The sequence below is a fragment of the Euprymna scolopes genome, chromosome 14 (genome assembly GCF_053919585.1).
Source record: "Euprymna scolopes isolate OS-2025 chromosome 14, ASM5391958v1, whole genome shotgun sequence".
NCBI lineage: Eukaryota > Metazoa > Mollusca > Cephalopoda > Sepiida > Sepiolidae > Euprymna > Euprymna scolopes.
The window spans coordinates 99,436,003-99,453,652 of NC_136495.1; the positions used below are offsets into that span (position 1 = coordinate 99,436,003).

A 17,650-nucleotide genomic window follows, 5' to 3' on the forward strand; every position below is an offset into this window, starting at 1 on the left:
ACATGTTAGCCCGTTACAAACAGGCAACAGTTATAGCCCGTTGACTTAGTGTTTTATACCAAAATTTTAGAATAATTGTGATATTCTGGTGACTAATCCTTATTTGTGCATTATACGGATACCATAATACTTAGTTCGCTGCACCTTATTATAAAGGTTCATACAAATTTTCAGCCAGATCGTCCCAGATGGAAGGAATAGACAGACAAACTAAGAAATACAATGTGAATAAATTTAAAACGAACATTTTATCATTTACTTCTTGTAAACTAATGTCAAAGTTTAACATCCTTCAACTCTTGCTGTAATTATTGATAGCATATGAATACTAGTTTATAAATGAACAAAGAAAAAAAAAAATCAGTATTTTTCTTCGGAAGTGACTTATATCTTCTCGTAATCTTCTCTTTTCAAGTATTCATTCCAATTATTCCGTCTCTAAATGAATAGCTAAACGATCTTTTCTAAAAGTAGACACGAGTTAATTCCCTTGAACCATTTCTGAGTTTAAACAAAAATCTGAAGAATTTAATGTTAATAGCGGTTACGGGAGAAATGACGCGCAAGAAAAACGGCAGCAGTTTACCCGTTTCTTACAATTGACAAGATAATAAAATAAATCTTATGTGGAATATAGTTATATCCTAGACGTACCCATAACCCATTGGGTTAAAAATACTACCACTATTCTAAATTGATTTTGTGCGAAAATTCACAAACTGTGATATAAATTTCAGACATTCTTTACTTGTATATTATTATTGTTGTTGTTATTGTTATTATATAGCGGTATTATTATTCTGTATTATTCATTACTAGCATGGGTGCCCGGCGTTGCCCGGGTGTTTGGAGGTGTATGCTGAGCAAAAAAAAAGGGGGTAATTTTTTAAACTTTGACCCCTATTATGACCCCTGAAAATTTATTGTTTTGGGCTCAAATCAAGTTATTAAGTTAGATCCATGTCCACGGAAGCTATATCTAAAATTTAAAGTGTGTAGACCCAAAATTGTCGGAGAAGTTTGGTAGAGTTCTCAAAGCTCAAATCGTTGGACTTTGACCCCTTAATAGCCAAATTTCTGGCTAAAAACCGATCACATAGATTTTTCCAAATCTCAGTACCCTGTATATCAAATTTCGAGTCTGTAGACTAAAAATTGACAGAGTTATTTCGTAGGGAAATGTACACAGACACACACACACACACACACACACACACTTTCACTTTTATAGATATATAGATTTAAAATTTGAGTCTGACAGAATGACAAAATTATATTGCAAACCGATATATTAAACAAACGAACTTCAAAGAGACAAATGAACACATAAGTAAAAACAATTTGTATTAGAAAACATTTATTATTCCACGTCTTTTTTTTACAGACCTGACGACTGAGGTTCGCTCTTAATAAAAATTGTTTTTTATAGTCTTAATTTTGACTTCCTTTTTCATAAAAAACTAAAAAAAAAATCAAGAAAGAAAAGAAATTTAATTTTATTTTTTCATTAATTTCTTTCTGTGCAAAGCAATTCTTTCAAACTTACTCTGTTTCCAAAATGTTTTTATTTTATTCCCCTCCCCCTTCATTCATTTTCCTCCGCATCCTGGCAAGATTACTGTACACATAGATTCGAAAAAATAGTCAAAAACAAATATATAAATAAATGTTATCAAAGGCAAGATAAGTTACTTTTCTACCTAACTGGATATCTTTTTTGTGTTTTTATTCAATGTAATATATTTATTCAGCTCGAAAAACATACAGTGTTTACCGATGTGTTGGAAAATTCAAGATGGCGTCTCACACCCTCTTTAACACCGTAAGTTTGGGAAAAGGTGTTATAAATAAAAAACTATACAAAATACTATTAAAAACCCGCCGAATATATGTCAACCTATGTCACGGTAACATATATTGAGCGAGTTTTTAACAGTATTTTAACAGGGCACATCGTAAAAACTGACCCATTAATTTTCCTGAAGTAAAAACTATATAGTTTTTAAACTTTTAAAACTGTACATTATAAAAAGAAAACTGTTCGAGTGATTTTTTTTTTTTTTTTTTACATGGGTGTCACCACTTATCAAGGCCCAGAGGCCACTCAAGGATAAGGGTTAATAGGTATACATTAGTCATTGTGATTTTAGCATAGTAAACAGTGGGAATTTTGTAACTTGGATTACTTGAAAAAGAAAACTGTTCGAATGATTGAAAATGAAAACAAAATAACAATGTAAATATATTGATAAGAAAAAAACAAAAACAAACGAAGTTTCCGTTTCAGGAACCCGAGTTTAATTTTATGTCGTAATCATTCAACTCGTTAGCGGTTTTATTCAGCGATTAGGGATAACCATACGACATATCTAATTACCAAAGCGATTTTTTTTTAATTTTTTTTTTTTTATTAAAACTAAACCTGTTTAGTTTTAATGAACCAATTTTTTTAAAGCCAACACTTTAGTTATTTTGAGAGCGTGCAACTGCACCCGAAAGGTTGATTAGGAAACTCCAAATCCTTTTATGACTCGGAAAAAAAAGGGCTTTTTATCGGCTTAAATGATAAACTAATGTTAAATATTAGTATTTGCCATCGATTCTGAAATAAAATGAAATCCTGACATTGTGATCATTTTTGCAGGTGTTATGTGCCAAATATTGAAATAAGAATGTTTAAATTCAATTATTGTAATTTAAATCTTTAATTTTAAAGTCGATTTTATTTATAAAATATCTTTTTAGAAATCAATCTCAAAAACAATCTGAACAATAAATCTCTTTTGTTATGGCTAAGTTTTTGTCAAGGGTAGAAATTATAATAGACAAGTATTCATCCATGATGACATTTTACCGATTTCCTGGTTTACAGGTAATCTTGCTAAATTTCTTCGAAAGAATTGACATAAACAATACTTCAACTAAATACGTATATTTCATGCAATAATGACTTTTATTTCTTCTGACTTTTCCTAAACTAAACATAAAACATCAGTTAGGGTTAGTTTAACATTCTGTAAAAGTACCTTCCGTTTTTTTTTTTGTTTGTTTTGTTTTTTTGTACTTCTGCAGAGAAGGTAAAAAACCGATAAAAACTGGATATATTTTTCGTGTTTTTATTCAATTTAACATGTTTATTCAGCTCGAAAAGAATACAGTGTTTACCGATGTGTTGGAAAATTCAAGATGGCGTCTCACACATTCTTTAACGCCGTAAGTTTGGGAAAAGGTGTTATAAATAAAAAACTATACAAAATACTATTAAAAACCCGCCGAATATATGTCAACCTATGTCACGGTAACATATATTGAGCGAGTTTTTAACAGTATTTTAACCGGTTTTTTATTTATTACACCTTTTTCCAAACTTACCGTGTTAAAGAGAGAATCGGCCGCCATCTTGAATTTTCCAATACATCGGTAAACACTGTATGCTTTTCGAGCTGAATAAACATGTTAAATTGAATAAAAACACGAAAGATTTGCCTTTGATAACATTTATTTGTTATATATTTGTTTTTTGGCAACTTATTCGAATCTAATTTAAGACCACGAGTGAAATGAGAAAAAGAAGTCAGCGGGTTTGGTTGCCATAACAACGTGACGGTAGTGAACGTGTGTGTGTGCGTGTGTGCGCGTATTTCGTGTAGTTTAGTTTCGCATAATAGTTTCGTATTTTTTTAATTTGTAAATAACAAGTTATTAAAAAATTAAACCCTTCCAAGATGGACAATAAATAAAGCCATAATATTTTATGGTAAAGGTAAGAGCGTAGAAACGATTGTTTTTTAGGAGATGTGATTATTGGATTAACCAATCAGAAATCGTCTGTGGCACACACATCTCTGTTTTTATAGATATATAGATATAGATAGATAGATATAGAAGATAGATATAGATATAGATAGATAAAAGATAGAAGATAGATTAAATGTTTAATAGATTTTGTAAATAGTACAGTTGAAATGATTAGAATATTTCCAATATGTAATAAGGTCGAGGTAATTAGTTAAAGAGATTTAATATAATGTGATATGCAAATGAGCATAAGTCATTCGATATGGGGGTTGTTTGTAGAATAGTATATAAAGAAATTAGGCACAGATTCTTATGTCTCCTATAACAGAAACATCCTAAAATGGGTTCTAATGTTTCTCTACCAGGAGAGATCTACCCTCTTACCTCCTTTATATTTCGTTGATGATGGAGAGCTGTACACACAGACAGAAACACACGAACCCTATTACTTTATAAAAATATATATATATATATATATATATATATATATAAAGTAATATCATTCGTGTGTGTGTGTGTGTGTGTGTGTACAACTCTCCTACAGCTCACACATCACTGGACCGATCATCACCAAGCCTGGCATGATGGTCCCTCACCTAGAGATGGTGCACATCATTTTTCAAAGTAACGGTCAAGGTCATAGCCTATGTATATATTGTCTCCTACAGCCCACACCACTGGATCGATTATGATGAAACCCGACATGATGATTGTCTCCGACTCAGGAATGGTGCACATTATTTTTTCAAGATCAAGGTCAAAGTTTAAGGTCATATTTGGTACGGCCCTTCATAAACTCCCCCACATAGGGATGGTGCACACCAAGCTGGGCCAACTTCTTTGTGAATTTGAATTAGATCACCCTCCTCCATTCCCTTAACCTATCTTGATGAAGTTTGGCATGATAGTGGTACCTAACATCGGACAAAATTGAAATATGAAAATCGGATCCTCAATGACGATTCTTAGGTTGTTAAAAATTTTAAACAACTTAAGCAACAGTTTTTCTTACAACATCCACTTACTGCAAGGTTGCTTTCAAAGCAGGTACCTTAGCATACAACAAAGTCCCACACGAACTGCAGAAATCTTTGTTATATAGAAATAAAGAGATATCATTTTGACATCTAATTTATCATGTTTCTGTCATCTACAGGCACATATATGTAAAATAAATTACAGAAACGTTACAGAAAAATTAGCTAAAAGAACAATTAAAACAATATTTTCAAACATAATTCAATCCCAGGTTTAAAGTATATTTTATTTTAGCATTTTGAAACCTAGGCCTACAGTAAATATGGCGACTACATCAGTCAGTTCTTATCAGAGGCCAAAAAATTAGAAAAATGGAACGGATCAAAACCAGAATTAGTAGACATGAAATTTTAGTCAAAGAAATATGTTTAAAAGAAAGAATGCTGCCAATATAAATATCTTCATGAATATATTAGTCATTTACAGGATCACTTCATTGTTTCTCCCACAAAATTTTAGACATTTAAATTTCATAAAAACACGATATATTTGAAGTTTTATGTCTTTCACAGTAAATTTTACAAAAAGGAAGGAAAGTATTTCTTTGAAACTTTGCGGATTGAGGATTTTCACTTCTATTTGTGTTTCCTTTCCAATAAATAAAGGTGTTTACCTCTTGCTAAAATGTTTTAACATAATTTATTAAACTTTATATATATATATACACACATACATACATACATACTAGCTGAATTTTTCACACAGTTTACTACTTGAAAATAAATTCTGAATAATAAACATTTCATTCATAACGATATTGTGAACACAAAACAAAAACAGTTCGACAGAAAGATTCAAGAAGATACACCTGAAGAATGCCAGAGATTACATCGACGAAAACGCAACAATGACGCTACAGATGAGAACAGTAGTTTGAACAATTGAAATAATTAAAGAACAATTAATCTTCATCTAAAAAATTCAGAACCGTAACAACATAACATAATAAAACAACATAACATGACAGCATAACAAAACAACATGACATAACATAACATAACAAAACAACATAACAAAATAAAACAAAACAACATAACAAAACAACAAAACAAAACAACATAAAACAACATAACAAAACATAACAAAACAAAACAACATAAAAAAAAACAAAACAACATAACATAACAACATAACATAACAAAACAAAAACTGAATTTTTGAGATAAGGATTGATTGTGTGTTATTTGGATTCTTCGGACGATTGTTCTTATCTTGAGTATAATTTTCACAGCGTTTCAATCGATGTAACCTCTGACCTTCTGGTGTATCTTCAACCCAGTCGTGGCTGATGGAATGAGAGCTTTCTATCCTTGTGGATTAAATAAAGGGTTGCGTTAGAAATTCCGTGCAGATTCCCAAATTCAATAGAAAGATTCTAGAGCTTGTTAAAAAAAAATTCCAGAGTTGGCAATAAACACCTGAAGAAAATCGAAGGTTATATCAAGCGAAATGTTGACAAAATAACACTCAATCAGAACAGTAGTCGGAAGAATGCAAATGATATGAGGACAGAAACTTTCACATTCATTCATATGAATAGGTATTAACATTTTAGTAATTTTGATAGAAATTTATTCATCTTTTAAATAAGACCATAATGAAATCAAAATAAAAGAGAAATCGATTTTCTTTTGAGCGAGGGTAAGGGAGAGAGGTAAAAGTTTTCAGTTTACAAGTTTTTCATTGGGTATAAAAACAATATAAGAGAAAATATGGAGTTGCTAAGAGAGAGAGAGAGAGAGAGAGAGAGAAGAGAGAGAGAGAGAAAACAGTCCGTTAATCAACTTCTCTTTTTTGAAGTCTTGTTTTTGGCTTGCATGTCTTTCTTTCTAGTTCAATTTAAACTAGGTTCCTTGAAAATCTATTATATATTGTGGCTCTCTGCCGTTTGATAAAGATTGAATCAGCTCGTATAAATTTTGAGAGAGTGTCAATTAAGTGTATTCTCCTGTGCTTTATCTTTCTATTTTTTATGTTTTCCTTTTCCTCTCTCCATCTCGTCTTGCCTTTCCCGTCTTATGACAGTTGACTCTGAAAAACTGAAAACGTTACTTTTGCCTTGAAGACTAAGACTTCAAACAATTTATGAAGAGTATAGTGAAGTTAGATGACTTGTTACATTAAAGAATGACTTTCTGTCTTCTTCTCCAGTATATGCACTCAGTGTCTTTCTCTCCAATTTTGATTTTCTGAGTTGAAGTTGATTAGAATCATAAATGAAGCTTATGTAAGAGAATACAATGCAGCCGTGTAACGGTGATCAACACAAACTGAAGCAAATTAAAATATAAAAAATGAAATAAGCTATTTAGATTCACCTTTTATTAATACAATAGTTATGAATTTTTTATACTTGCATTGTGTTCTTACTGGCAGTGAACAAAACATACTTGGTATGTTAGGAAATCAAGTTCACGGGTTAGACAAACGAAGCTACACACAGGTGCTGATTATGTAAGAAATTAGATCATGTGTTCAACCGATTCGAATTTGAGAGAAGGCAGAGAGCCGACGTATGCCAACAATGTAGAAATCTTGGCGAATTTCAGTCGAGCCCATCCATCAACAAATTTTTGACTTAGATAAGAAAGAATTAATTGTAGTTTATATATTATAATGAAGAAAATAATCTTAGACTATCTTTTTTATAGGGAATAATTTCCCTCTTTCAAAAAGCCTCCTCTCTCAATAAACCTTTTAAATCATCAACAGCCTACTTGTGTTTTCGTGCATGAAGTTTATTTGTTTTGTCACACCACTAGACGATCAAAAATATAAAACAACGACCACTGCCAGGGGAATGCAATGATGGGAAAAACGAAAACACAGGTATGTATGAGACTTTATGTTCTTGATTTCTCACCAGCGATAATAAATATGTGCAGTGATGAGTGATGTTTGTTCAACACTTGCGAAGATGACTGCGATCATACAATTGTTCTGTGGGTTTGAAGATGGCTTTTTTTTTTTTTTTTTTTTTTTACACAGTGATCACCACTTATCAAGGCCCGGAAGCCACTCAGGGATAAGGGTTATTGCAAGTACATTACGTTAGTGAGGAGATTTGCTGAAATGTTTACTTAAGGGGGCGATTCATTAGGAATTTGTTAACATTGGACTTGAAGACATCCAAGTTGTAGTCCGGAGGGAAGCAGGCAGACGGAACAGTGTTCCACAGGCGTGCAGTTCTAAGAAAACCGATTCGAGTTCTAAAGTATCCCCCCCCATGTTGGACACCAGTGGGAAAATTCTGACTGCTTTCTTTTCTAATGTCACATTTTCTCACGTGTTTTTCATTGCGTGCAGATTCAGCAATTATAACCCCTTTGTGAGTTGTGGCACGCCAGGAACATCTGTCTTTGGTTAGTTTTTCCCATGAGTTAGAATAAAAACTGAAATGCTTGAGGGAGACCTTCAGATTGTCCTTAAACTGTTTTGGGCTGTCCTTTTGCGGGTCTTTCTCCTTTAAACAGTTCACCATAAGGGAGCTATGAGTATGTGTTTGTTGAGACCACAAACACATGCGTATGTGAAAGACTATGTTTGCCTACGTCCTCACTTTATAACATAATCGTGTTAGCATTTGGAGATGTAAGCATGACGTCATGGACTCGAATGCATATATGCAAGGATGAATATTGAGAAGAGAAGTAGAGCAAGAGGCGGAGAGGAAGAAAAAATAATGCCACTGGCAGTCGACCAGAGACAATTGCTAACACGGGAGTCTGTTCTCTCTCATTACTCTTAAAAAAAGTCGAACGTTGTAAAACTAGTCATCGTCTTCAAAGCATGAGTTTTCTGGTACCTTGTACTGACAATGAGTAGCTGTTTTATTACATGAAATGAAAAATAAATACCTTTTCCTTCGCCAAGAAAAGTTGTGTTAAAGTTTATCAGTTTCAGTTGTGAAAGATGATAGAAAATGTTATATCTTGCCTTTATTGAACAGTTTCTTACAGTTATTACAAATCAAACAAATATTTCAATATAAGGTTTAATATTTCATTATTCTTTATTAACTTAGTTTAATTATTGTTAATATCGATAAAACTATTGCATGAAAAAAAACGTACGTATGTACAACATAATCACATTGACACACCGGTTCCTGCTGGATTACCGAAGTTAAGCAGCGTTGAACTTGGTCAGTACTAAATGGATGACCATTTGGGACTTCTAAGTACTATATGTGCTCTCCGCTTATCTCGGCATTGTTTCCAGTCGTCCTGGACTTCTCCTTGCCACTGGACTCAAATAGTACCGATTCAGGAGAGGTGTGGTTGGGGATTGCACACACCTTGCCTCACAATTAAATGCGGTATACAAAGGGTATCCTTTGTCTTTCGAGACTAAATGGAGGCGTTGAATATGAAACAAATAGGATAATAAATGAATGATACTAAGCATTAATTTAGTATAAAGTATTAAAAAATGGATATGCAAGTAAGGTATGCAAATAGATGTCTGACTTTTTAAGATCCCACTTTTTTTTTTTTTAACACAGGAATCACCACTAATCAAAGCCGCGGGGGCTACTCGAGGATAAAGAACCGACATTCATATTATTGCTCATCTTCAGAATGTTAGATTTTTATTGTTAACAACTTACCTACAGCGGTTTTGGCCAATATTGGCATATAAGTATATAATAATTCATTAATTATAATTTTGCACTACTAGGCAAACTCATCAACACGTAGAAAAAACAATTTTCCAAAGTTTTCACATCCTATGAACTCAGTTATTAACATGATACAGACATTGAGGAAATGCAAACGACAAGTACATTTTATCATAAAATATAACATTTACTTGATGTATTGTATATATGTTATGGATGTCTGCCATATTAATTAGATTAAGAAGATCCAAGTTCAGGTCTATTTAATGAATTGGTCTATTAGTTACATGCATCATTCCAAACTTCCTGTTTGCTCGAAGACCCTAATGGCCATCAATTATGACAACTCTGCTGACAAGGTTTTGTAAGCATCTTAATTAACTTCTTTTACCTTTTAATTCTTGGTGGCCAAGGAGAAGAGTGTTAGCCTGTAAAGGGAGGTTGGTTTTGTTGAGTAGGTTAGTTCTGCAAACGGCAGTAATTATCACTTACTGCACTGATGATTGCCTATGGCATGAAACACTAGTGTCTGTAGGCATAAAAATAATTGTTGATATTAATTGAAAATATATATAACACAAATTTATTTTATATAGATAGATTTTTTCTTTCTCTAGTCACTGATATTTGAAATAAAGACAGGATTTTCCAGATAAGAGTAAATGATTATGCAACTAATCCATCAACACGTTAATATTTGATAGGCATAATTTCCTTTTATTTTTCAAATAAGTATGTAAATGATTATAAAACTTATCCAAATAATTCATGGTTAGAACCTACAATTTCTTAAATAAATCTACTTTCCCAGGCAACGCCAAGGTATGGGTAAGCTACTATATATATATATATATATATATATATATATATATGATGATTGCAACGTCTTGTCGCACGAGTGGCTCTCCCTCAAACACTTAAAGTCCATGAGCCCAAAAATGACTTCCATCGCCACAGGACCATATTAATAGACAAATGCCTGAGAGAGTATCTATACACAGATGATGTTACAGAGTCTTAGCTTTGTACGACAGCTAAGTCTCTCTCTCTCGGTTCACAATGTTGAGAACAAGCAAGAGCAAGATAGCCAGCAACAAATTAACCTGCAGATCAGCTTAATGCGGGTACTAGTCTTCTGCTTTATGGTTTTTTATATCAGAGATTTGCTTCTCCTAGAAAGGTTGCCTTCACCACGGCTTACGGGAGCCCTCTCCACCCCATATATACATATATACACACATATATACATACAAATATATATATACACATATATATATATATACAGATAACTATATATACATACACACATATATACATACACATATATATATATATATATACAGACATATACATACAGAAAAATAACATATATACATAGACATATATATACATACATACACACAAATATATATATACACACACATATATATACATACACACACATAAATATATATATACACACACATAAATATATATATACACACACACATACACATATATATACATACATACACACATAAATATATATATACACACACACATAAATATATATATACACACATATACATATACATACACACATAAATATATATATACACACACATATACATATATATACACACACATATATATACATGCAAAGATAGACACATGCATATATATATATATATATACACACACAGACATATATATATACATATATACATGCACATGCATATATATATATACACACAGAGACATATATATATATACATATATACATGCACACGCATATATAAACATGGACATATATATATACATGTATACACACACACAGATATACACACGCACACACATATATATATACACACATATATGTACACACATATGTACACACATATTATATACACACACACATATATATACACCATACATACATATACACACACACATATATATACATACATACACACATATATATATACCCACACACAAACATATATATATACACACACATATATATACATACACACATACATATATACATATATATACATACACATAATATATATACATACACATAATATATATACACATATATAATATATATACACATACATAATATATATACATACATAATATATATACATACATAATATATATACACATACATAATATATATACACATACATAATATATATACACATACATAATATATATACACATACATATATACACACACATACATATATACACACACATACACATACGTACATTATATATATATATATATACTAGTTGTACCCTGCCACGCGTTGCTGTGGCTCAAATTGGCGCAATGGAAAAAGTTCCAAAATGTTTCTTATAGGTTTAATTTTCCATTTCTTATGGGTACACAGTTTTTGTTGTTCCATTTTCTTAGCTGATGTAGAGATTTTCTGGTTTGGTGACTCTTGAATACATAACATAAATTGTCCATGTGAAAAAACAGTCAGTGTGTAACTGTAAGTCACACAATTGTAAAAATTGTTCCCTGTGCTTAGTTGATGATTATTGCAAACGACAATAAAATTGGAAAGTGCAAGTTCCTAAAGTGTAATGATGTATCCGGTGGAATCATAGGAATGCATGGAATGAAGATGTATTCATCTGTAAAAAGTCCTGTTATGATTGTTGTTTCTATGATATTGTTTGTTAATTTTTTACTGTAAGCCATGTGCCTTTGCAAAGCTTGGATTGGTTTATATTTCACAACATGAAAATTAGTACACCAAATTTCAGTTGCAATACATGCGGTGGCATCCCTGGCAAAGATAGCTGTTGGATAATAAACCACTTTATCTGCTTTCACAACAGTGTCGATGGATTTGTATTTGACTACCTCACTTGGAATTTTACATTGAATAATAGCGTGGACGTCTTTGTATTGACCTGCAAGAATAGCTTGTTCACTCAGTCAAGTGGAATTCTTATAATTTGAATATCTGCAAAAACCTTTTAAACTAACTGTTCTTTTGATGTAATAAAATTACAGAAGTTAAAAGTCAAAGAATTTTGCCCTTATCTCTGATCAGCTGGCACTTTTCCGTACCCAATTTCCCACAAGTAATGCAAAAATTTATGTGCAGATCGAACAGTCTGCAACTGGATATGCATATTTCGAGTTAAGTTTAATGTCTTCACATGGCACAAAAATGTAGAGTATTTGAGGCAAGCACTTATTTCATCTGCTAGTGTTGATTAAAGAATAACAGGTAACATTTGTCTGAAATTTCCTGCAAGCAATATTACTGCATTCCCAAATGGTCTGGCATTGCTACACGAATCTTGCAAGGATCGACCAAGAGCCTCAAGTGATTTTTTGCGTACCATTGTGCATTCATCCTAAACAATAAGTTTGCATTTCTGCAATATTTTTCCCCATATTGGATGTTTCGGAGATGTCGAACATGAGATTTTTGAAAAATTGAATGTTTCAAAGTAGAATAAATAATTCTTCTACTTGGCAGCAAGGTCGCAGGTATTCCTCATGCAGCAAGGGCTAAGGCTATGTCATTTTGTTACCGAATGGCTGCTAAAATTAGTTTAATTATAAAGGTTTTACCAGTGACTTTTGGTGCTGTTCAAGGTAGCAGTAATTTCCAAATAACTTCTATTCTCACAGTCAGTAAATTAGGTGACTAAAATAGGATTTGTCCATGTTTTGACAATGCCTAATTCACTATAATTAATTTAGGAGACTAAAATAGGATGAGGGATTAGAGATGGACAGATAGAGAGGAAGATATATAGATAGAAAAGACAACGTGAGAGAAAAATAGAGAAAGAGAAGGAGATAGAGAGCGATAAAGGGATTGATAGATAGACAGAGAGAGGGGGAGAGTTAGAAACAGAGAGGGCGAGACAGAGGAAAGGAGAGAGAAATAGAGGGATTTAGACAGAGAAAGGGGCTCAAAGAGAGATGGAGGTGATATAGAGAGAAAGATAGATTGAGAGAGGGAAAGGGAGAGATGGATAGAGAGAGATATTAAGAGAGGGGGAGAGAAATAGAAGGTGAACTACACTTCACCGTGTTTTTTCTCGTTCAGTAGAGAAGAAATCTTTCGAGACTAAGGCAATTTTAATTTTTTATTACTATCCAGAGTACCCATTTTTTTTTTTCTCGGGAACTAGATTTTCCACACATTAGAAACCGCCCGGGTTATCCATACTTTCACCTAACAAATTAATAAAAGAAAAAGATATTGCAAAATTTGAATTTAGTGTGAAAATACTATTTTAAAAATTAACACAAAAATTTATGTGCGGATCGAACAGTGCATAAGTGCCACTCTATGTACTCCTTGGGCGTTGAGTTCCATGGCGACCAGCATAATTATTTAATGGTCGCTCCCTTATGCATGCGCACGTAATATTTTTTTATTTACTGACGTTGGTTTAGTAACTAAACGATTTATTGATAATCTCGTAATCCTTAAACGCATGCCGGAAGATTTAAATTGGTTTATTATTGTTGTAATGAAAAAAAAAAAAAGTTTCATTCAACACAAAACCAAAAGCACATATTAATGATAAATGGGTTATTATTCTATTCATTGAAATTTACTAATTTATAAATAAAAAAAGTTAAAAAAAATGTTAAAATAGTTGCTCATGTATGCATGTAAAAAAAAGTGAGAAATTATTTTAATCATTTAAAAAACTTGGTATTTTTTTTTTTTTTTTTAGATTAGGTCCACCTTATAATCACCCCCAACCTCCTCATCTTAAGAACAGCTTCCGGAATAAACACCATTTTGGGAGGGGGTGAAAAAATATTTGCAAAATTTAACTGATATTTGTTGTCAGCATACCCACCCGAAAATACTATTTAAAAAAAAGGAGGGGTGCAGTGCCCGTTGCAGAGAAGTAGATTTATTTATTAATAAAAGTCGTCATTAAAAAAAGAAAATTGTGGAGGTGAACCTAAATGTAAATATTTACCCCAAAAAGTATCCACTCATGTAAATTAAAAATGTCTGTAAAAGTGAGAAATTATCAATACATGGTTTAGTTATTTTTTTTTTTTTAATATTCATGAAAAGTATTTACGTAAGTAAATACATGAATTACAAATGTTTGTAAAAGTGAGAAATTATTAATAAATATTTAGTAATTTTTTTTTTCGTTTAATATTCATAAAGAGTAAAACTTTTTTTCAATATTCATGAAAAGAGTTAAGCCAACGTAAAAAAATAATGTTTGTAAAAGTGACAAATTCAGGTTTACTTACTTTTTTTATTCATGAAAAGAGTTAAGCCAACTTAAATAAATAATGTTTGTGAAAGTGCGAAAGGCAACGTAAGTAAATAAATGATAAATGTTATGTGCGCATGCGTTAGCCTTGACTAAGGGGAGGGGGCTAAGAGAGCTACCATTAAATAATTCTGCTGGTCGTCATGGAACTCAACACCCAAGGAGAACCCATTTTATTTTAAATATTTATTTTCCAAAGGACTGTTTGAATAAATCAACAATGAATAAAATGGTGTTTCTGCCCTTTATTGCCGAAATTGGAGACGCCATCTTTTTTCACGCACTTGCGATCCAAATCTAGGGGAGACATCATTATATGGCCGAATAATTGCTTCCAGAAAGGGAAAGAATAAATTTACCAAAATTAACATTTATTACTTCCGGAAACGTTAAATTAAACTAAAATTATCATTTATTACTTCCAGAAACTTGGTAAACCGATATTACTGGAGAAAATGAATCTTGACAATTCAAAAGAATGTTAAAAATTATTTATTTGTTCGAAAAAAAAAAAACCAAAAAAAATTAAACTTCCGGAAAGAACTATGAAAAAAAGTAAATAAAGAAAGTGAAAAAGAACATATATCCATAATTGTTTAATCGGAAATGTTTCGATTTAATTAATGAGAACGGGAAAGTTTTTCATGGAACATTTTTTTTTTATTATTAAAAACAGAAAATTGAAATAACATATTCATAATAGTTTAAACTGAGCGAGCGCCATTTAAAAACCAAACCAAAACATTTATTAGTTTTTATCTGTTTATTTAGTTTTTTTTTTGTTTTTTTTTGTTTGTGTGTGTGTGTGTGTGTGTGTGTGTGTGTGTGTGTTTTCGAACAAATAAATAATTTTATACATTTTTTTTTAATTAAAACAACTTTGAAAGGCCAACAACAAATTAATTTAAATGATTGTTTTTTTTTAACGGAGAAGTGGGTTGTTTTTTTATTTTTATTTTTTTTTTTACTGGAAATCGAAATATAATTGTAAAAACATTGATTGAAAAGTTTGCGTAAAAAAATATAATTTTAAGAAAACAATTTTGAAATGAAAGCAACATTGGACTTTTATAAAATAGTTGTTTTTTTTTCCGAACAAATAAATAATTTTAAACATTCTTTCGAATTGCCAAGATGTTTTTGTCAAATAAATAAATTTCAAGCAATTTTTGCAATAAATAATAAATAGCAACTTCGTTAATTTTACGACTCGCCCCAGCATATTATAAACACCCTAACCTCCCCATGTTAAAACGGCTTTCGGAATGAACACCCCCAACCTCCCCATGTTAAGAACGACTTTCGAGGTTTATGGAGGGGCGTGTTTAATTTGAAAGCCGTTTTTAACATGGAGAGGTTAGAGTGTTTATAATATGCTGAGGCATGTCGTAAAAATGAAACAGTTTAGAAAAAGTTACAAACTTTTTTATGTAAACAATGGCATGAAAGAAACTAAACAATTAAAACGTAATGCTCCATGAGTGAAAACCCTTAAGAGAAATAAAGGAATTTAAAATAAAAAAATTGGTAAGATACATGAATGAATTTAAATTTAAAAAAATATGGGATTTTTTTTGTACTAATGCAGAGAGTGATCCGCACTATTTTTTAAATCGTATTTCCACGTTTAATTAAAGTTTTATATTTTTTTATTAACTTGTAAGGTTAAAGTACAGAATAGGTACAAAACACCCCCCTTCCCCATGTTAAGAAGGGCTTTTTAAATAATAATGTTATTATTTCAGCACGGATCACTCTCTGCATGAGTACCTTTTTTTTTCTTTTTTACTTATCTTGTAATTCGAGAGTAGTTGAAACGGAAGTTACCAGAAATAAAACCGGACAGCCTCGCAGAAACGACTTACGAAATATATTTATATTTTAATTAATATTTTTATAATTCGCAATGTTAAATTATTTTAATAACATGCAAACATTCTTTGACTTTACAGATAGATTTTCTGAAAATTTCAATCAAATTGGTAATGTAGAAATATGGTTTTATCGATGTTGAACGAACCAAGAATTACACACACACACACACACACACACATATATAACACATTATAAACAAATTTATTTTATATAGATAGATCTTTTCTTTCTCTAGTCTGATATTTAAAATGTAGACAAAATTTTCATATAAATGTGTAAATGATTATGCATAAACCGATTCATGAACACATGAATATTTGATAGCCCTAATTTCCTTTTATGTTGACTTGTTTCCTGGATGTATTTAATTCACAAGCTCTATTCATAATAAGTGAAGTGATACAATGAAATTAAAAAAAAAAGCCTTTGTTATTTTTATTTGTCTGAACGTGCTTATATATCTACAGTAGTAGGTCTGCAAAGTGGTTATGAGACTATCCACGGTATTGCTTAATATAGAGTGGAGTATTTCTAAATATCAGTGCCAGAAACCACTGCTTAGGAATAAGTAAAAAAATAAAAGTTACTTCCCTTTTAATTGTACAAAATTAATATTTTAGTTTCAAAAGAGAAAAGCAAAACCAGATGACTTGGTTTGAGTATGGGTTATCATGCTACAGCAATAAATTTTGAAATAAATATGCATGTATTACAAGCTCTGTTTAATTCTAGGTACTGAGTTTGTTTTTGTAATTGAAACCCGATACGTCTGAGAATTATTTTGATTTATATATATTTAATTTATATTGGCATAATCTCATATATACAAGTTAGACATGTTTATATATTTGTATACACAAGGTTACCACTTTAATTAATTAACCGAGCATTATGAATTTTGAAAAACAGCTACTTGATGTAAAGGGCCAAATGGGGGTTATATTTACTTGAATTTAGCTTTATGCAAAAGAGGTAAAAAGGAACCGACTTTTATAAAATCGTAACAATCAATATCAGACATCAATCTATATAAATAAAACAGTA

At 31.3% G+C, this 17,650-nt stretch overlaps 1 protein-coding gene across 3 annotated transcripts in view; it reads right to left on the bottom strand.

Annotated features, from left to right (window-relative positions):
* The window catches only part of LOC145293199 (uncharacterized), an 806,145-nt gene that overhangs the window by 697,585 nt on the left and 90,910 nt on the right, over window positions 1–17,650 (bottom strand). The window lies entirely within an intron of this gene.